This window comes from Scyliorhinus torazame, chromosome 10 (assembly GCF_047496885.1).
Source record: "Scyliorhinus torazame isolate Kashiwa2021f chromosome 10, sScyTor2.1, whole genome shotgun sequence".
Taxonomy (NCBI): Eukaryota; Metazoa; Chordata; class Chondrichthyes; order Carcharhiniformes; family Scyliorhinidae; genus Scyliorhinus; species Scyliorhinus torazame.
Genome location: NC_092716.1, coordinates 234604160 through 234626945, shown reverse-complemented (window position 1 = coordinate 234626945; position 22786 = coordinate 234604160). Strand labels below are relative to the sequence as shown.

Here is a 22786-nt window from a genome sequence, read left to right as displayed (position 1 = left end):
TTAATTACCTGAAGTGATTTGAGCTTCCTGAGATTGTGAAAGTCAGTCTATAAATATAACTTATTTATTAACTGCACATTCACATCAACTAGCCAAAGGCAATTTCTTTTGGAGTCAATGCAAATGAACAATGATGGCACCAGAAATCTGCAAAATGCCTTTAAACACAATATTTCTATCGCTTTAGAAATTCATTTATCATAGATTTGTCACAGTGAAGAAGGAGGCCATTCAGCCCATCGTGTCTGCTTCGTCATTCCTGTGGTACTGGGGACAGGCTGAGTAAGGGAAAAATCCCACCCCCGCCGGTTGCCGAATTCTCCGGCGCCGGTGTTTTGGCAGGGGCGGGAATCGCGCCGGTCGGCGGCCGCTGGCAGCGGCCTACCCGGCAATTCTCCGGCCCATGATGGGCCGAGCGGCCGCCCGTGTTAGGCCGGTCCCGCCGGCGTAAATTAGACCTGGTACTTACCGACGGGACCTGGCTCTGCGGGCAGCCTCCAGGGTCCTCGGGGGGGCACGGGGCGATCTGGCCCTGGGGGGTGCCCCCACGGTGACCTGGCCCTCGATTGGGACCCATCGATCCGCGGGCGGGCCTGCGCCGTGCGGGCACTCTTTCCCTCTGCACCGGCTGCTGTGGATCTCCACCATGGCCGGTGCGGAGACGAACCCCCCTGCGCATGCACTGGGATGATGCCAGCACATGCTGGCACACCCACGCATGCGCCAACCCGCGCCGGCTGGCGGAGGCCCTTTGGCGCCGATCGGCACGGCGCCAAGCTCCTTCCGTGCCAGTTGGCGTGGCGCCAATGCCGCTGGCGCCAGCCTAGCCCCTGAAGGTGTGGAGGATTCCGCCCCTTCCGGGCGGCCCGATGCCGGAGTGGTTCACGCCACTCCTCGGGTCTGCCCGCCCCGCCGGGTCGCGGAGATTCCAGCTCAAGGAAGGAGAATGGAATGCTGGCTGTTTTTTCGAAGAGAATTGAATATAAAAATTGGGAAGTTTTGCTAAAACTACACAAGACATTAGTTGTCCACACCTGGAATAGTATGATAGTATGAACAGTTTGGTCCTGTTATCCAAGGAAAGATATATAGGCATTGAACGCAGTCCAGAGAAGGTTCATGAGGTTGATCCCGGGTATGGAGGGATTTTCTTATGAGGAGAGGTTGAGTAGGTTGGGCCTGTACTCACTGGAGTTTAGAAGAGTGAAAGGCAACCTTATTGAGATGTAGCTTTCTCAGAGGGCTTGACATGGTACATCCTGAGAGAATGTTTCCTTTTGTGGGAGAGTCTAGGACCAGAGGGCATAATCTCAGAGTAAGGGGTCACCCTTTTAAGACAGTGATAAGGAGGAATGTCTTCTCTCAGAGGGCAGTGAATCTGTGGAATTCTTTCCTGCAGAAGTTGTAGAAGTTGGGTTGTTATGCATGTTCAAGGCTGATATATGCAGATTTTTAATCAGTAAGGGAATCAAGGGTTATGGGAATAAGGCAGGAAAGTGGAGTTGAGGGTTATATCAGCCATGATCTCATTGAATGGTTAAGCAGGCTCAATGGGCCGAATGGCCTACTTCTGCTCCTTCGCCTTATGGTCTCCATGGTCTTATAGTCTACTTCTATAAAATCTCCTCTCGACCATCTTTTATCCAAGGAAGAGTTCCAATCTCCAATATATCTGCATAACTGAAGTTTCTCATCCTTGGTATCATTCTCGTAAACCTTTTCTGTATTCTCGCCAGTGCCTTCCGAAAATACGGCGCCCAGAACTGTACGCAATACTCCAGCTGAGGTCTAACTAGTGTCTTACACAAGTTCAACAAAACATCCTAGCTCTTCTGCTCTATGTTGCTCTTAATAAAACCTAGGATTTTGTATCTTTTATTAACCACTCTCTTAATCTATCCAGCCACAATGATTTGTGCATTTATATATCCAGGTCTCTCTGCTCCTGCGCCCGCTTTAGAATTGTACCCTTTACTTTATATTATTTCTCCATGTTCTTACTACCAAAGTATATCACCTTACATAGGGGCAGCACGGTAGCATTGTGGATAGCACAATTGCTTCACAGCTCCAGGGTCCCAGGTTCGATTCCCGGCTTGGGTCACTGTCTGTGCGGAGTCTGCACATCCTCCCCGTGTGTGCGTGGGTTTCCTCCGGGTGCTCCGGTTTCCTCCCACGGTCCAAAGATGTGCATGTTAGGTGGATTGGCCATGCTAAATTGCCCGTAGTGTCCAAAATTGCCCTTGTTGTTGGGTGGGGTTACTGGGTTATGGGGATAGGGTGGAGGTGTTGACCTTGGGTAGGGTGCTCTTTCCAAGAGCCGGTGCGAAGTCGATGGGCTGAATGGCCTCCTTCCGCACTGTAAATTCTATGACTCTATGATTTCTCTGTATTGAACTTCGCTGCCACCTATCTGCCCATTCCATCAACTTGTCTATGTCCTTTTGAAGTTTTACACTGGCCTCCGCACAGTTCACAGTTCTTCCAAGTTTTGTATTGCAACTAATGAAGTCCCTAATAAATATCAGAAAAGGCAAAGATCCCACTACTTACCCCTGGGGACCTCCAGCCTGAAAATTATCCATTAACCACCATTCCGTGTTTCCTTCCATTCAGCCACTTTTGTGTTCATGTTGCTCTTGTCACTTTTATTCTCTAAAAGCTATAATTTTCTTCTAAAGTCTGTTGTGAGAACTCTTCTTTATAGTGGTTTTACTTAGAGGTGAAGCAATATCAATCTTAATTAAGCAATTATTACCAAGAATTCTATGGTAATTATATGTACTAAGAATAAATCAGTCCATACCATTTTAAAATTATGCCGCAAATTAATCTGAGAAAAGTGCATTATGCAAAATGCAAAAATGCTGATTGCATTCTGATTAAAATATAAATATGGGCTTACTGAGCTCTAGTATGTCTTTGATTGCAAAAAAAGTCAACATGGTTTTCAGATCAATATATCAAAGTGTCCAATCATGTAAGTGAAAACTAATTAAGGATTTGAAACCTCTATGAAAATTGAATGCAATTGGGTGAATATAATGGCATGGCAATTGTTTCCACAGTCCTTGAAATACAACATTTATTTTCCAGTTTCGCTTCATCCCTCAAACTTTGGGAAATGTGCCATAATATCTTGATGTTCAAATTATATAAAGTTTTGAAAAAGGAAAGCAAAAAATGCTATAGAGTGCATAATACGTCATATCATTGTTAATTCATGTCAGGCTGCCTACAGTCACCTTAAAATAAATTGTTTTTCAGTTGAGCTATTCTGCAAATAAGCTCTGTTTGCCAGTTCTTATTAAGAACAGGTTTATTCAGAATGCAGCATTGAACAATAATGTTGTGATGGTCCAAGGGTAGGATTAACCCATTTAAATCCAAAATGTTTTCAACAAATATCACTTTGGCATTTCAGCCCAGTTGCATTGAGTGGACTTGATTTCTTCTGGGCATTCAACTAACCTTCCACGTCCAAAGGCCTATTGCCCTGCTCAGTGCCTGAATAACAAATGATTTTACAAGAGGAAGAAGAATTGTTCTGATCATAATCTGCAAGACATGAAAACTGCCATCTATTGGTTTCATACGTAAAGAAATCCAGAACTTTATTCTTTAGTCATTAAAAAAAAGATTGACTTGCTGCTGAACAAGAAAGATGGCTGCTACAGGTCACATGACCACATGGTTTGCCTTTTGTTCTGGGAACAACACCAGGAGTTACAAGAAAAAAAATTATTCCAATCTCAGCCTATGGAATCTTACGTCACTTTGTACAGACCACTTGTAAATAATGAAAGAAGAGGAAGTGCAGACACACTGGATCCCAACCTGAACTATCACAAAAGAGAGAGTTTGAAACTCATTATACCAGAAGACATGCTAATACAGACTGTCGGCACGATCTTCCGGCCACTGGAAAAGTAGCTCGCTGTGGTTCAGTGTGGCTGGTGAAAGCTGGCAGACCCCACTCCCAAGATCTACCTGGCTCGCAACTCCTCACGTGATTCAACGCAACGTTGCAAGGGGAATCCTGCCAGCAATGGACAGGATCAGTTTTTGGTAAATCTGCATATTAGAGCGATGCAGTAAACCTTACTCTAATGTTCAGATTCCCAAGGAACCTGAGGCTTTGGGATTCAACTCCTTTGCCTCTGTGACCACAGGCAAGCAGAAATGGGGACCAGACGAAGTGGCATTAGGGGGGGTTTCCAAGGGGATCAGAGACCCCCCCCCCCCGCAGCTGCATGACCTTTGGGCTGGCACTGCTGGTGCTACCTGGTTACCCTAGCAGTGCCAGCTTGACACCCTGTCACTGCCAGCCTGGCAACCTAACACTGCCACCTGGATGCTAGCCTGACACTGCCATGGTGCCCACGTGGCACTTCCAGCTGGCAAGGGCACTGCCAGGGTTCCGAGCTGGAATTTTTGTGTATATGTGATTGGGCTGGGGTTGCCCGCTGTGGATGTTGGTGTGCTGGGGGGCAGGGGGCTTGGGTACCCCCCCCCCCATGTTGCGTTCGAGCTGGGGGGAGGTCGTGGATTTTTTTGTGGGCCTTGGAGATCTGGACACCATTTAAAAATGGTGTCACAATCTCTCACTACAACGGGGAGTTCCGGCGTGAGGAGCTCCCCATCTTTTCCTATTTACCCCCCCCACCGCAAAGTGATTGTCTGTTTATGCAGGTGTGCGTGTGTGTGTGTAGTGGGGTGGACGGTTGCAAACACTCCTGCGCACAAGTTTGAATGTGAAATAAACTAACCTTCTGAGTCACTGATAATGCGTCTTTGCTACGGGTTATTAGTAAATTGCATTACGCATACCGAGGGTTTGGGAAAGCAGGCTGCCACCTCCTTTGAAAAATAATTCAAAACACCTTCTGCTCAAGGACAGGTGGTGAGAGGAATTAGATACAGTTTGCCGCTTTCTCTCTTGCCTGTAACACATCAAAAAAAAATATGTTTCAAAGTTGCGATAAGTAGCAGCCAAAGCAATTCTTTTTTGCAACATCTGCTTCTTTTTCTGTTGGAAGGGCATTGCCAATATTATTTTCTGTGCAGTTTAATTAAGGATCATTATTATGTTACGTTTATAGATCTCTCCAGCTGAGCAGAATGGATCTCAGGTCTAATGGGGAGCTCCTTTTGAAATAATCTTTTGTTCCCTTTACACCAGTAAGTTGCTGTGTGTACGGCTATCTGCTAATCTGTTCATAATACATAGAATTTACAGTGCAGAAGGAGGCCATTCGGCCCACCGAGTCTACACCGGCCCTTGGAAAGAGCACCCTACCAAAGCCCAGACCTCCACCCTATCATAGATTGGCATGGATGGGATATAGGGAATGAGTGAGGGGATGGGGGTGAGGGATGGAAGGATATTTTTGTTTGATTATTTTTTAAGTTTCTTTTTTTTTAAGAGAGGCAGGCCTTGCGCCCAACTCGACTCCACACCCGGCAACCCGTGCAGTCATTCTGCCCGCCGCAACATATAAAATTTCATTTTATTGGCCCCTTCATGGGCTAAGTTGCTTGTCTGATTGTCAGTGGGCGCGATTCCACGCTGTCACATGCCCACCAACCGAAATACTGCTTGTGTGTATGTTCAACTTGTTGTCATCGGCCTTTCTTTTTCTGTCTCTATATTTTTGCATATGTAGATTTGCTCATTCTGGGTTTCAATATGTCCAGGGCTAGCATCACTTTACCAATGTTATTAATTTTTTCTGTGATAATACCTCAGTATTCGCTTCACTACAGCACCACATTAACATGCCACATTAAACATTGGATACATTGTTTTTAGGTTCTCTTCCAACACTTGATAATTTAATGGAAAAAGTCAGTATCAAATCCTATGAATCCAGACTAAATCTTGAGTGTCTTGAGTGTGGGCAGCACAGTAGCATTGTGGTTAACACTGTAGCTTCACAGTGCGAGGGTCGCAGGTTCGATTCCCGGCTTGGGTCACTGCCTGTGTGGAGTCTGCACGTTCTCCCCGTGTCTGCGTGGTTTCCCCCGGGTGCTCCGGTTTCCTCCCACAGTCCAAAGACATGCAGGTTAGGTGGATTGGCCATGCTAAATTGCCCTTAGTGTCTAAAAAAAAGGTTAGATGGGGTTATTGGGTTAGGGGGATAGGATAGAAGTGAGGGGCTTAAGTGGGTCGGTGCAGACTTGATGGGCCAACTGGCCCCCTTCTGCACTGCATGTTCTATGTTCAATCAATGGGAAATGGCCTTTACTGCTCAGTTATACCAGGGTCAGTACAGATGCTAACGCTAATCATTTCTGATTTATGCAATAATGGGCAGCACGGTGGTTGGCACTGCTGCCTCACAGTGCCAGGAACCCAGGTTCAATTCCAAACTTGGGTGACTGTGTGGAATTTGTATGTTCTCCACGTGTCTGCGTGGGTGCTCCTGCGTGATACCATGGCCCAAAGATGTGCAGGTTAGCTGGATTGGCCATGTTAAATTGCCCCTGAGGTGGGGTGATTGGGTTATGGGGATGGGGTGGGAGCATAGGCCTAGGTAGGGTGCTCTTTCAGAGGTGCAGACTCGATGGGCCGAGTGGGCTCCTTCTGCTCTGTGGTGATTCCATGATAAGTAAGAAAGCACCACCCTGACCAAACATATGATTCAAGGTAAAGGCATAGATTGAAATTTATTGTGAAGCATAAGGCTGAACAAAAGCAAAAATATAGCAGTAAACAAAATAGTAATATAATGCTTAACTCACCATGATCCTTACCAAAGTAAAAATATAGCAACAAACAAAATATTAATTTAGTGCTTAAGTCTCCATGATCCTTTTGTGCTGATAGGAAAATAAACTGGCAAAATCGAATGTTTCATTACTTAAAATTCCATAAATTAGCTGTTTTAAATTGCATGGTGCTGCCACAGTGAATTGATCATGCTTTTTCAAAACAGTAAAGAAAATAAAGAAATTGAGTGCGTTTAACAGGTTGCGAATCCTCTGAACACGGAGTCGTCACTCAAGGTTATTTCAAAGACAGTCGAGCATCTTGAACAGGGCACAACTTGAAGCACAACACTTTACACACCTTGTCCAGGTTTCACACACCAGGAACTGCTCAATGCTGCAGAGAGCACATCACCCGCCCCCCGTTTGATTAATTGCCAGATCAAACACTCAAACCTGCTTTTTCGCAGACACCATTCCCAGCCTGCTAATTCTCATAAGGAAAAACACCTTCCATTTTCAACCTAATTAGGTCAAAATTCAATCGTGTTTCCCGTTTTATAATTACAGTCAAAAACAAAACACCATTTTATAATCTGTGAGGGCATAAAGCTGAACACTTGTCACGAAAGCGTGAAACTTTCATCTGAATCTTCCATTGAGAAAGTAGGTGGAAATTTTCCATCTCTGCCACAATTCACTGCACCAATTAGCAGACTTTGTGACAGCTGATGTGAAACCTACCTTTCATTATGTCAAGGCATAGATCATTTAAAGAAAAGGTACTTGTAGCCTTTGGCTGCCTGGTGACATATATATATAAAATACAAGAGAATCGTTTCCGCAACGTAAAAAGAAAAGGGTGATCATTTTGATTACACTGTGGATCAAATATCTGAATTTCTGAGGCAATGCCCTGTCAGGAGGAAAGACACAGAGAAGTTCGAAGACAAGAAGGGTAAATGTTGTCACTTAACTGGATGTTGTGCCGCTGAAGCAGAAAGTGGGAGGTGCCTCTGCCTTGGTGGGTGGTGGGATCTGGACAGTGTATTGCTGGTACAGCCAATAAGAGGCCATCAACCTCTCTTTACAACAATCTGAGGTCCCTATGTGCTTCAGGAAGACGACCATCATCCCTGTACCAAAAAAAAGCCAGGCAGCGTGCCTGAATGACTATCGTCCAGTGGCTCTGACACCCATCATCATGAAGTGCTTCGAAAGGTTAGTCATGGCACGAATCAACTCCAGCCTCCCGGATTTCCTTGATCCACTACAGTTCACCTACCACTGCAACAGGTCCACAGCAGACTCCATCTCCATGGCCCTGCACTCTACTCTGGAACACCTAGATAACAAAGACACCTAAGTCAGACTCCTATTTATCAACTACAGCTCAGCCTTCAACACCATCATTCCTATGAAACTCATCTCCAAACTCCATGGCCTTGGCCTCGGCTCCTCCCTCTGCGACTGGATCCTGAACTTTCTAACCCACAGGCCACAATCAGTAAGGATAGGCAACAACACCTCCTCCACGATCATCCTCAATACCGATGCCCCACAAGGCTGTGTCCTAGGCCCCTACTATATTCCTAATACACCTATGACTGTGTGGCCAAATTCCCCTCCAACACGATTTTCAAATTTGCTGATGACACCACCATAGTGGGTCGGATTTCAAACAATGATGAGACAGAGTCCAGGAATGAGATAGAGAATCTGGTGAACTGGTGCGACGACAATAATCTCTCCCTCAATGTCAACAAAACAAAGGAGATTGTCATCGACTTCAGGAAGCGTAGTGGAGAACATGCCCCTGTCTACATCAATGGGAACGAAGTAGAAAGGGTCGAGAGCTTCATGTTTTTAGGTGTACAGATCACCAACAGCCTGTCCTGATACCTTTATGCCGACACTATAGTTAAGAAAACCCACCAACGACTCTACTTTCTCAGAAGACTAAGGAAATTTGGCATGTCAGCTACGACTCTCACCAACGTCTACAGATGCACCACAGAAAGCATTCTCGTTGTATCACAGCTTGGTATGGATCCTGCTCTGCCCAAGACCCCAGGAAACTACAAAAGATTGTCAAGTAGCTCAATCCATCACGCAAACCAGCCTCCCCTCCATCGACTCTGTCTACAATTCCTGCTACCTCGGAAAGGCAGCCAGCATAATTAAGGACCCCAGGCACCCCGGACATACTCTCTTCCACCTTCTTCCGCCAGGAAACTGATACCAAAGTTTGAGGTCACGTACCAACCGACTCAAGCTTCTTCCCTCCTGCCATCAGACTTTTGAATGGACCTACCTCATATTAAGTTGATCTTTTCTCTACACCTTGCTATAACTGTAACATTATATTCTGCAGTCTCTCCTTCCTTCCCTATGTACGGTATGCATTGTTTGTACAGCATGCAAGAAACAATACTTTTCACTGTATACTAATACATGTGACAATAATAAATCAAATCAAATCAATCACCGGGGCTGCTGTCCACTTAAGCGTGGACTCCAAGAGCTGCCTGAGCCAATCAGAGGACCGGTCCCTCAGCAGTCTCATTGCTAAAGATGGCTGATGCTTGGGGGAAAGCCGGAGCCTGGCAGCCATGTCCCAGCGATCAGGGGGTGGGGTGAGTTGTGGGCAGGGTGATCGTGAAGCACTAGCTGCGATGTAGCTGCAAAGGCAACCATTGCTGCCAGGGATCCCCCTCGTGGACCATGGAGCCGCCACAAAGGAAGTCCCCCAGCACCTGCTGGGAGGTTGCCAGAGTTTACAATGAGGTCTCCCCACATAGCAGTGGGTCCGACTGACACAGGCGAAATGTCTGCGGGAGCAGTAACCGGTCAGTCTTTGGGCACTAAAGCGGTTCAATTGTGGGTCGCCAAGTTTCCTCCCACTCACGACATGACATGGAGGCAGGAAGACATTGAGCTCCACTTCCAGTGCCTCTGTGAGCAATTTTCCCAACCCTCCCACTTCCCAGCCTGTCACCAATGGCCAGGAACATTCAGCCCAGGAATCCAGTTGCTATTTTCTATCGGAAACAGTGGCCACCATACTGATATGATTGACAATCCAATAATAACATTCCCTTTTAATTATTTATGAAGCTGTGAAGTTTAGTACATGGAAAATGGTTGTATTGCAAACATGCACTGAAATGGCCGAGCAATTGTATCACACCACTCTAATAAAACAATATAAAAAGAGTAAAAGCAGTCAGATCACCCAGCCTCAAACAAGGCATCAGACACGCCTAAGGAGCAACCAGCTTAGACAACCCTTCTCACTACTGTAAGGTACTGTGCCATTGACTAGCCAAGCAAGAGCCTGACTCAAACATATCCATAAAATTATCTGTGATACTGGGAAACAGGCTGACAAGGAAAAAGACATTTAGACCAGGAGCTACCAAAAAGGCCCTGGCTGGAATCGCTATAGGCTCTCCGCCAGACCATTAAACTCATTATCACTGAACAGAGCTTTATGATTGCCAATTACATGTCAACACAAAGGGACAAACAGACCATACTGTGAATATGTAACTCACTTCACGACAGTAGAGGTAAACATTGTAACAGGAAGAACGATAAACAGGCAATCAGACTCCATAATTGGCTAATAGCTGGTCAAACATCAGGACAATGGACCTTCATAAGAATCCCAATATAGAATCGTAGAATCCCTACAGTGCAGAAGGAGGCTATTTGGCCCATCACGTCTGCACCAATCCTCTAAAAAAGCACCCCACCAAAACCCAATCCCGGCCTATCCCCATAATCCTACCTAGGGGCAATTTTGGCATGGCCAATCTACCTAAGCTGCAGAGCTTTGGACTGTGGGAGGAAACCGGAGCACCTGGAGGAAACCCACGAAGACACAAAGAGAGCGTGCCAACTCTGCACAGACAGTCACCCGAGGCCGGAATCGAACCAGGATCGTTGGCGTTATGAGGCTGCAGAGCTAACCACTCTGCCACCGTGCCTCCCATCTTGATTAAATCCCCCTTATTAAACAGGAGTATCCTGTTTATTCCTATCGATGAGTCTAAGTCTAATTAAACCCAGGCCAGGTGTGTGTGTGTGTGTGTCATGTCTCAGCGTGAGTAAAACCTGGATAAAAGAAGGGACGTCGGAACACATCGTCAGTGACAACTGGAGAACCCTTGGGAGCAAACAGGGCAGAAGAGGAGCTCTGAATTCGGAGATCAGAGAAGGAAATTTCCACAGCGAGTGATTGTAGCCTGGCTAGCCTCCTTTGCGTGCAGAGGCAGAGAGGCAGTGTGGGTTTTACCTAGATCTCAGTAGTCCATCTGAGTCATCTCTGTATTATACTCTCAGAAATCACAATTCAGCTGTATCTTTTGAATAAAGTCGAGTTGTTCTAAATTCAGGTGTCTTTATCGCGTTTGTCTGAGCCAAATGAGCAGGGTCTCAAGTAACACATCCCTTCTGAGTCAATGTCCCAAATCAGACCATCACCATCTTCAGGCATGTTGTTTCCTATTCACACGACAAACCCCCTGAGGTGATGGCACAGTGATATACAGTCAGGAGAAAACGGGAGTCCTCAACATAGATTCTGGACCTATGGCACCAGGTCAAGCATGGGCAAGGAAACCTCCTGCCATCACCCCCCCCCCCTCCACCCCCCATGGACTGCAGCAGGTGGCGAGGGAACCAATAAGAGGGCATAACGTACGTGACCTCACCCTCACCAACTTGCCTGCCACATGTCCATCTGTTCATAACAGTATCGATAGGAGGGACCACCCCACAGCCCTTCTGGATATGTGACACAAAGGTACTTTGGAAGGTAAGATGTCAAGAGGACATTAAGACTTGGATTTCCCCTCCAAGATCGGGAGAACAGAGGGAGGACAAACTCGGCCCAGGAGCAAGTGCTTCAGAAGTTGGAAATTTTGTTCTGGTTTGTCAGGGTTCTCTGGTAGTTGGGCCTGCCACTCCCGAAAGAGTGTCAATGCTTCCAGGCGTAGAGGTGGACTGGGCCGAATGCCTGCCTCTCTGCCTCTGCACGCAAAGAGTTTTAAAAGCCATAAAACAAAAAGCTTCCCTCCAGACGTTACCCCTCACATTCACTCACTCCCCCAAACACTCCCCATGGCCCTCATACACTCCACCAATCTGTGTCCCTCTACACATACCCCATGGGTCTCATCCCCTCCGTGCCAACCCTCAGGTTTGTGGCCTATACTGCCTATTTCACAATGACAAAAGGCTCCATCATTGCAAAACTACAGGCCAAAGAGTCTACAAAGGCATTTAATTAGGTTAAATAGCTGGCCAAAACTATAGCAGATGGAGTATAATGTCGGAAATTGTGAACTTGTCTATTTTTGCAGGAACAATAGAAACATAGAATTTGGTGGTACAGAGGGATATGGGCATTTGGGTACATAAATCACAAAAGGTTTAGTATGCAGGTACAGCCAGGATTAGGAAGACAAATGGAAATTTGCTGTTTTTTTGTGAGAGAAATTGAGTATAAAAGTAGCAAAGCATTGCTATAACTGTACAAGCCCTTAGTCAGATGGTATCTGGAGTACTGTGCACAGCTTTGCTATCCTTACTTTAGAAAGGATATAATTGCATTGAAAGGAGTTCAGAGGAGGTTCACTCACCTCAATCCTGGGTTGAGAGTGTTGTCTTTGAGGAAAGGTTGGATAGGCTGGAACTGTATCCATTGGAATTTGGAGAATGAGATGTAATCTTCTTAAAACGTATAAGATCCTGAGGGGACTTGAGGAGAGAAGCTGGAAGAATGTTTCTCCTTGCGATCTCGCCAACGCAGCCATCGGGATACTCCCCGCCATCTCGCCCGAAATGACAGTCAGAACTTTTACCGTTAAATCATGCCCTAAGTAATTTTAACATGTTATATTCTTGGCACAAGATGCATGGTGACATTCAACTAGATCTGATTTTATATAAATTATATCAATTATTATATTGATTAATAAACAGAAATATAGTCCTGTGAATAGACAATGAGATTATTGTCTCAGCCAATTGTACTGACTACCGTGGTACTACATGGCCCATTGTGTACATTGTATCTGCTCTGCTGTTGTTTGCCATTGACCAACTTGATACATGAACAGAACAACATGTCGACATGATAGATTGGGTTTTTAAAGGGCTGTGGGGTCAGGATCCAGGGCGGACGCATTTTGAAAATTATGGTCCTGGACATTGCCTCTGTAATTGCTTGTAATTTTTAATGTCCAGTGGGGAGGATAGGATGAGAATCCTACTTATTGTAAATTAATAGGCACCTTGAGCTCACTAAGTGGCTTGATCAGGGGCATATCTGGTGTAGAATTCAATTTTTAATATATGTTGGTGAACTTGAGCTGGTGGGATCACCACAATGCCACATAAAATGTATTTCTCTTTGTGTTTTATCTGTTTTCCCAGTGATGTACAGTAAGTGCTGGACCTTCTTGTGGGTCCTTCGAGCCCCATCGATGATGTTGGCTCTCTGAAAAGAAGCCTGTTCTGTTTGGCAAGGTGGTGACAGCTCACAGCATGTCTTCTGTCTGCCTAGTCAAAGCCATAAACTCCCTGGAGGGCAGCGGAAATGCTTTAGGGTTGTCCTCAAAGCATCCCTCAAGAAATCAAACATCCCCAGTGACTCCCGGAAGCCCCGTGGCTTCTGACTGACCAACTTGAAGAAGGTTTATCGGGAAGATACCAAAATCATCGAGAAACTTCTTCGGCAACGTGCAGAGGTCAAGTTGAGGCATCGGAGGAGGCACTTGAGCCTCCAAACACCTCATGTAGCTAACGCTTCAGGCACCACCTGGCCCGCATGTGGCAGAGTCTGCAGATCACGTATTGGACTCAACCTGACATCTCAGAACCCACCGAATGGACTGGAGGCAAATCATCCTGAATCGCGAAGGACTGCTTAAGCAAAGAGACTTTCAAATTCATCACGAGGAGAAGACTATTTGGATATTCTCCCAAAATAGCATTCTCCCTCATAAAAATTGATCACCTGTAAGCAGAAGACTGGACTAGAAAAATAACATTATCATTTCAAGATGGGGAATACCCTTGTTTCCCTTTGTGAGTGCAAAATAAATAAATCTGCCTCATCCAAACCAAGATTATCAACATCAAGTGCAATGCTAAGGAACCTGTATATTGTTGCTTTAAAAATTGCAGGATTTGAAAGGGAATTGCTTTTTAAAGGGAATCATTTTATGTTTCAATTCCACAACTTCATTGTTTTTGTCTCTTATTATGTCTCTGACTAGGAATCTCTCGATTGCAAAGAGGGCGTTTTATCACAGCATTATTAGCTGTACGGAATGGGAAAAACCTAATCTGTTCCATTCAATTGCTTAATTGTAGTTCGAATTGGAGTGTTCAGCTGATTTATTCAGGGTTCCACACATAACATGATGAATGAGGTGAGATTTGTCCGCCGCCACAAAATCAGGTTTGAGCATTAAAATGAGTTTTGAAAGCAAGGGATGTAGCAGCGATTACAGGGAATAAAAATATTTGGCACAGAGCATGTACACTGATCAGTGTGACTCTGCATTTCCTCTGGAGCCCGCAATGAACGGTAGAAATTGTTTTTCTTGGATTGTCAGCACCAAAATGAACCATTTCAAATGCAAAGGAAGAAAAATATTTCTATGATAGCCCCCACAGGTGATAATAATGGTGCTGCAAGCATAGATATAATGAAGAGCTAGCACAATGAATCAGAGCCAGCGGGAAATAACAGTAAAGTGGTGATTAAATGACTGAAGTATTGTGAATTCAACATAATTACTTTTGTCCTTTAAATCAGCCACGAGTACGTACCGCGTACCTGGTGGGTGGTGTTCTCACGTGGATACCACTATTACACGTGAGAACACCACCCACCAGGTACGCGGTATGTACTCGTGTGACTCGGCCAACGTTGTCTACCTCATACGCTGCAGGAAAGGATGTCCCGAAGCGTGGTACATTGGCGAGACCATGCAGACGCTGCGACAACGAATGAACGGACATCGCGCAACAATCACCAGGCAGGAATGTTCCCTTCCAGTCGGAGAACACTTCAGCAGTCAAGGGCATTCAGCCTCTGATCTCCGGGTAAGCGTTCTCCAAGGCGGCCTTCAGGATGCGCAACAACGCAGAATCGCCGAGCAGAAACTTATAGCCAAGTTCCGCACACATGAGTGCGGCCTCAACCGGGACCTGGGATTCATGTCACATTACATTCATCCCCCACCATCTGGCCTGTGAAATCCTACCAACTGTCCTGGCTTGATGTAATTCACACATCTTTAACCTGGGGTTGCCCCATCTCTGGATCTGTAAAGATTTAATCACCTGCTAATGGTCGCATTCCAAGCATTGTTTGGCATCTTTGAATTTGTCGATATATGTGTTTCTGGAACATACCTCTTCATTCACCTGAGGAAGGAGCAGCGCTCCGAAAGCTAGTGACATCGAAACAAACCTGTTGGACTTTAACCTGGTGTTGTAAGACTTCGTACTGTGCTCACCCCAGTCCAACGCCGGCATCTCCACGTCTTGTATTTAGTTTGGGCATCGACCCTGAGTGCATGGTTGTGCTAGTCAACTGTGTCGGGGATGGTCTCAGGTCCTTAGTGGCGATGACATCAGACATTCTTTTGGTGCACCCAATGGCTGTAGAGGTTGCTGCAAGACTTCTGGAAGAGCCTGCATTTCCACCGGTGTAAGGAGTCTGTATTGTAGACTGGGTGACTGGGGAACTGTTGTGGTTGCTGGTGCTGGCTCTGATGCCTGCAGTAGGTGACACCGGTTTCGTACATAGTGGGCACCATCCAAGGCTACCAAGTAGCTGTTTGGCTGCTGGGTATGGCTGTGTACCACCGCCAATTTGTTGTGGCCACATGTAATCTGCATCTGGACCATTTGACCAGGTGTTACAGGGAAGAGTCTGTGAGTATTTCTATCATGGTCCCTTTTCCCTATTACTCGGTGCTCCATGAGATGCCTTGCGGAGACCAGGGGCGAAATTCTCCCCCAACGGCGCGATGTCCGCCGACTGGCACCAAAAACGGCGCCAATCAGACGGGCATCGCGCCGGCCCAAAGGTGCGGAATGCTCCGCATCTTTGGGGGCCGAGTCCCAACATTGAGGGGCTAGGCCGACGCCGGAGGGATTTCCGCCCCGCCAGCTGGCGGAAATGGCGTTTGGTGCCCCGCCAGCTGGCGCGGAAATGCGGCGCATGCGCAGGAGCGTCAGCGGCCGCCGACAGTTTCCCGCGCATGCGCAGTGAGGAGAGTCTCTTCCGCCTCCGCCATGGTGGAGGCCGTGGCGGAGGCGGAAGGGAAAGAGTGCCCCCCACGACACAGGCCCGCCCGCGGATCGGTGGGCCCCGATCGCGGGCCAGGCCACCGTGGGGGCACCCCCCGGGGCCAGATCGCCCTGCGCCCCCCCCAGGACCCCGGAGCCCGCCCACGCCGCCTGGTCCCGCCGGTAAATACCAGCTTTGATTTACGCCGGCAGGACAGGCAATTTCTGGGCGGGACTTCGGCCCATCCGGGCCGGAGAATTGAGCGGGGGGTCCCGCCAACCGGCGCGGCCCGATTCCCGCCCCCGCCCAATCTCCGGTACCGGAGACTTCGGCGGGGGCGGGTTTCACGGCGGCCAACGGCCATTCTCCGACCCGGCGGGGGGTCGGAGAATGACGCCCATGAATGGAATGACTTTCGAGAATTTTCCAGATCCTGTATTTCGCATAGAATCTGCTGGAAGCCTCAGCAATGGGCATATCGGCTATCACCTGTTCAGCCGTCCTCATAGGGTGATGAGGTCTGAGCGGCACCTTGTTTAGATGAACTAGGTCAATGCATATCTTGACCATGCCACCTTTCTTTACTGCGGCCATCATTGTTGAAATCCATTCTGTGGCTTTGTCAATGTGGGCTATGACACCCAGTGTCGACATCCGATTCAGCTCATCGACTGACCACCTTCTGCTTCATTGCTAGGGAGCACAGTCTCTTGGTGGTGCCGAGGCATCTAGCCACATGTGGCATATTACAGGTAGCTTCCCAATGGTGGCACAGTTGAATAGGTGTTTATATTGTGTCAGTTCTGGGGCTGGTGTTGCTGAGTGCATACATCTGCACCAAGGTGGATGAATCTTAATATAATGCTGCCCTGATGGCCCAATAATAGCATTACATTCTGGTCGACAATATGAAACTTGAAGCTGCCCTGTACACAATGGAGTGTGGCCACATCTTCAGTGCGAATGGTTTATCCGCCACAGGCTATGACATCCATCTTGGTGTCAGGATCTAGTGATGCATATGGGTCTGGTTCCGTCAGTATTTTCTTGGGAAGGATATTGCACATTGCTGCAGTGTCAATCTTTACTTTTAGTTTTACATTACTGCAGGAAATGTTCAAGGGGGTGAAAATCTCACCCTTCTCTGCGACGGTGTTGACACTCTCTCAGTAGAGTGTTGTTGGAGGGTCAGTGGTTCGGTTGCTCTAACTGAGCTCCAAATCGTTTACCTTGTTGGTGTCCTGGAGGCGTGACTGGCTGCAATGTGGCTGGTGGCACAGGAAGGCTGTTGTGACTTGAGCTGCAGCATTTCGCAAAATGGTTCCATTTGCCACATTTGTAGCAGCGTTTCCCCAAATGCCAAACACGCTGCTCTGTTCTTGAGGGTGACAGCACTGCAGTTGGAGCAGGACGTGCGCTGTACCACAAAACCTTCTGTTCTCCACCTTAACTCCTTGCTGCTTTTTTCTGACTGCTCATTCAACATAAAGATGCTGATGGCTGATTGCAATGTTAGATCATTCTCATGAAGAAGCTGCTTGTGGACAAGGTCACCGTGGACCCCACACACAATGTGATCACTACGAGCTCACCGGTAAGGGTGCCGAACGAATATGTTTTTGTGAAGATTTTTAGAGTCGCAGTGAAGGACTGTATCGATCTGTCAGATCTTTGGTTTGTCATTTTAAATGCTTCTCTATCGAGTATGATGTCCTTCACTGGCAAACAAATGCGCTCAAACATTTTCAACGGTATCTTGAGGTCCTCTTTCTCCTTATCCACTTGGAAAACAAAAGATTCAAACTTCTCGACAGCCTCAGGGTCTGCTATGTTTAGTAAAGTGTTCGCCTGTAGAACAAAGAACAAAGAACAGTACAGCAGAGGAACTGGCCCTTCGGCCCTCCAAGCCTGTGCCGATCACGTGTCCTGTCTAGACCAACCGCCTGTATCCTTCTATACCCTGTCTGTTCCTGTGCCTATCCAGATAAGTCTTAAAGATCACTAACGAGGGGGCAGCAGGGTGGCTCAGTGAGTAGCAGTGCTGCCTCACGGCTCCGAGGTCCCAGGTTCGATCCCGGCTCTGGGTCACTGGCCGTGTGGAGTTTTCACATTCTCCCCGTGTTTGCGTGGCTTTCGCCCCCACAACCTAAAGATGTGCAGGCTAGGTGGATTGACCACACTAAATTGCCCCTTAATTGGAAAAAAATGAATTGGGTACTCTAAATTTCTTTTAAAAGGACCGCTAACGTATCTGCCTCAACCACCTCACTTGACAGGGCATTCCAGACCGCCACCACCACCCTCTGTGTAAAAAAACTTCCCCCGCACATTTCCACTGAACCTTTCCCCCCTCACCTTGAACTTGTGCCTCCTTGCAATTGTCATTTCCGCCCTGGGAAAAAGTCTCCAACTGTTCACCCTACCCATACCCCTAATAATTTTATAAACTTCTATCAGGTCGCCCCTCAGCCTCCGTCTCTCTAGGGAGAACAATCCCAGTTGATTCAATCTATCCTCATAGCTAATATCTTCCATACCAGGCAACATCCTGGTAAAACCTTTTCTGTACTCTCTCCAAAGCCTCCACGTCCTTCTGGTAGTGCGGTGACCAGAGAGCTTGGTTCCAAGGACTGTCGTCCAAGGACTTAGAACAACAACAGTTTATTAACTAATCTGAGCAGCTCTTACATGCTGTACCTCTGCCCGCACTCCCCGGAGAACTCCCGCGTTGCTGACACCTGACCATCAAATAGCTGTGACCATCCGGTTACACTATCATTTCAAAAATAACAATCATTGTGGTAATTGAGCATTTTTGAATGATTTTTAAGAAACAATGAAAGAGAAAATAAAGTCCTCTCCCCAACAATTCCCAGGTTCCCACCGACATAAGAGCGTGGATAAAAATAAAATCAAAAGAGAAAGAAAGCTACAAACTCGGGAAGTAATATAATTACTGTAAACTGAATATAAAACAGCTGTAAAAATTAGAGAAATGTATTCAAAACTCCAAGAGGTATGTTCTTAAATTGGAATCATTAAATTGTGGAGGGAGACATAGAAAGATGAGATTGATATGTTTGAACACTTTAATGCAGTCAACTAATCAATTGTGAATCAGAAAGCAGTTTGTATGAAATCAACTTGTTCTTTTTCCTTCTTACATTGTTGTTCATCTCAACAGCAGGATCTCTTTCTCTCTGCTCGCGCCTATGGGCGAACCTATGTTGGTGTCTTGCCAGACAAATGTCGCCACAAAGGATCTTTCAATTTCTGGTTCGATGCACAAATTCAAAATCCATTTCCAGTTTTTGTCCGAACACAAAGGGAGGCAGTTTATTCCAGTCGCATTTTCCGTCGCAGAACTCAATGGTAACTTTACTTGGTGGTTTAACACAGTTATGTAACCACCCACATGAAAACAGAAACCTTCCCTGTGTAAAGCTATTGCAGCAGCTGATTGGTGCTGATAAAACACAACCCCATTACCCTTTCACAATGGTTCAATATTATCCAAAAGTTGATTTTGGGAAATCATGCAAAAGTAAGTGAATTTGTATATATTTCAGTTAAAGTATCCTTCGGGTGTAACTTCCTTGTTGCAATCGGTTTTAGATTGCCTCACTGTCCTCAGTGTGATTCCTCTTCCGATCCCATCTCACCCGGACTGAGTCGGGAAGTCGGCCGAGCTTCAATCAGTGTAGCAGGTCCCTGTGGCTAAGAAAAAATATAATAATAAGAAGAATCTTTATTGACACTGCATGCCCCAGTAAGGACTCTTCAATCTGTTTGGTTAAGGAGGTAAATAATTCAGTTCCCAAATCCCCAGGGCTGGATTCTCCGCACCCCGACACCGAAATAGCGGCCGGCGCCGGGGCGGAGAATCCAGTTTGACGCAGAAATCGGCACCGGCGTCAGTTCGCGGATCCTCCGGGCACCGAAAAGTGGTGACTCGGGGAGTACGCCGCGCCGCCTGGGGCCATTGCCAGTGGCCCGCTCCGACATCCTCCGTGTCCGACCGGCCGAAGTCCCGACGACGTGGAACTAATGTGCTCCAGCCGGTCGGGATACTCGCGTGGCGCTGCGGACTCAGTCCACGGCCGTCCTGGTCGGGGGCGGGCAGATCGGAGATCATGGAGGGGCCTTAAAGGCGGCCGGGAGTGCCTGTGCAGGATTTGAGGGTCAGGCGGGCAGCTGATCGTGGGGTCTCTTTCTTGGTCTGGCTCCGCGGTCTGAGTCTGCTATGGAGAAGGGCGCGGCCGCTGGACGCCGCCTCCGACCCGGACGTGCGGGGTCCAGTATCTGCAGCAAAAGCTGTGAGATTTACCTGGGTCCCTGCTAGCTTCCTGCAGATCTGGGAATCCAGGATTTTCAGGATTAAAACTATACCGTTTTGATGCTGCCGTGGTAACATAGTCCCAATAAAGGAGAATCCAGCCCCCTGTATCGGGTTCTGCACCAAAACTGGCTGTCTAATCATAGCGAGTTCCACTGCAAATTCACATGAAAAGTCTGTGGACAAGCATAATTATGATGATGGCTGCTGAGATTTGTTCACTGCTGATGATAAACTCTGAGCCATTAGGTCAGAAGAGGTTGGTTTTAAGCACTGACTTGAGGAGGGAGAACTAAAAAAGCAGAGAGGTTTAGGGATTGAATTCCAGAGGTTAGAGTCCAGTGTTACGATCCCAGCTTATATTACTACTTAACAGTAAGATCCCAGAATGGAACCCTGATTCAATAGAACATAACTTTTACTTTTATTTTAGAGACAAGGAGGAACAGACTATAACAAAATACTCCTTCATCCCACCCATATCTTTACAAATGTACACCAATTTTAAGGATAACACATGTTATAACATACCTTAAATTCTAATGTTTTCAGTAAGTACATAGTCCCTGTACCACCAGGCCAACTGTGGTCAGACACACCACACTCTGAAATCAAGTCGAAAACACCACCTAATTCTGTGGACTTCTCAAATCCCCTCAGATGCTTATCACTCTGTGAGACAAATGTCTCACTGGAATTCCTGTTTCCACACAAGTGTTTCCAAATGTCTTCGAATCTTCACCCAAACAACACCTTCTCTCAGACTTCACCAATGATCCACTTCCAGGACTTCAATCTCTCCTTTCAGTATTCATCTGCCCTGGATAACCATGTGCATTCAAGCTTCCACGCAAATCTCAGGTTCCCAGCCACACTAACAGAACACCATTGCTTCACAGATTTAATAAGGTACCATCAACCTTAGGTTTACTTCAGGTATCTGATTTCTCGCGAATCAACATCACCAGGTCTGCACTTTCAGCTTTGTCTGTAACTGGGAGTCTCTCACTCTCTGCACCTTTCTTTAACTTCAGTGAACAATACCTGGTTCAATTTCCAGTTCCTTTTGTCCCTTTGACTTCAGTTTTCCTGGGATTTCTCTTTTCATTCACTGGTTTCTGGAACTATCTGTTCTTTAACTTCTGGGACTTGCTTTCTGCATCGTACTCCATTGTTTTTGCCTACGCATTTGGCAGTGCCTGTGAGAGTCGCCTCATCCCCAGCTATCTGGTTCCAACTACTACTGGGTCCAGCTTAAAACCAAACTCAGAGATTTCTTTCCAACTCAGATTTTCCCCTGGTTGCTCAGCAACAGCCTAGTCTTTCTTTAAGCTGTTTGTTTTCACACTGTAAACTCTCGAATCACAATGGAGCACTGTTTGAAATGATACCCAAAGCCCCCATATAGGCAAACACCTTTGTTTAACATGAATCTAACTAAAGTTTAACCCTTTATTATACAGGACCACATAATTAAACTCACCTAAACCTTTACCTTGTTTCTAACATCCCAAAATACACATGTAGATTGCTTAAAACTATCTCTGTTTCCTGACACTAGGCATCTGAAGATATGTCCGCCAATAATGGAGGGAAAGAAATTGGGGATGTGCAAGTATCCAGAATTGGAGGATCCCAAAACTTTACAAGGTGTGTGGAACTGGGGTGATCACAGAGATAGAAATGGATGTAGTATTTTAGCATGAAAATTAAAATCCGATGAATATTAGTATTAGTGCAGTCTCTTGCCATGTCAAATAGCCTGTTGACGTACATACAAATAATTAATTTGAAATACAGTTCCTGTTATCACATCGGCAGATGTGGAAACCATTCTGCATGCAGCAAATTCTCAGCAGCAGCAACAAGGTAGTTAACAAATTAATCTATTGTGCAGTTGTTAGGTAAAGAATGTGAAGGTTGTGGCGGAATGCCCTTTCATTTCTTCCAATAATTGCCATCGGGCCTTTAACATCTGCCAGATAAGCAAAAGGAATTTTTGGTTTAAATTCTCATTCGAAGGACACCGGGCCGGATTCTCCCATTCGGCGGCAGAGTGTCCACGCCATCGGAAACGCCGTCACGTTTCACAACGACATGAACGGGCCGCTGGGAGTACCGATTCTGGCCCCTACAGGGGCCAGCAAGACGCTGGAGCGGTTCACGCCGCTCCAGCCTCCCATCCCGGCGCGAACTGTGCACCGCGGGATCTGCACGTGCGCAGTGGCACCCGCGTCAACGAGGACATGCGCAGTGGCGCCGGCGCCAATCCACCCATGCGCGGTGGCCTCCCTCAACGTGCCGGCCCCGACGCAACATGGCGGGGGAGTTCAGGGGCCGGCGCATAAGAAAATAGGCTCGGGAATCAAGGGGCCGGCCCGCCAATCGGTGAGCCCCGATCGCAGGCCAGGCCCCATTGG

General features: G+C 46.8%; 1 long non-coding RNA gene across 1 annotated transcript in view; it reads left to right on the top strand.

The window, feature by feature from the left end:
• Positions 1-22017, top strand: part of LOC140384930 (uncharacterized) — a 45338-nt gene extending 23321 nt beyond the window's left edge. The window contains exon 2 of the long non-coding RNA XR_011933223.1: positions 21928-22017. This is a non-coding gene — a long non-coding RNA (uncharacterized lncRNA). The remainder of the gene's footprint in view (positions 1-21927) is intronic.
• Positions 22018-22786: the final 769 nt, after the last annotated feature.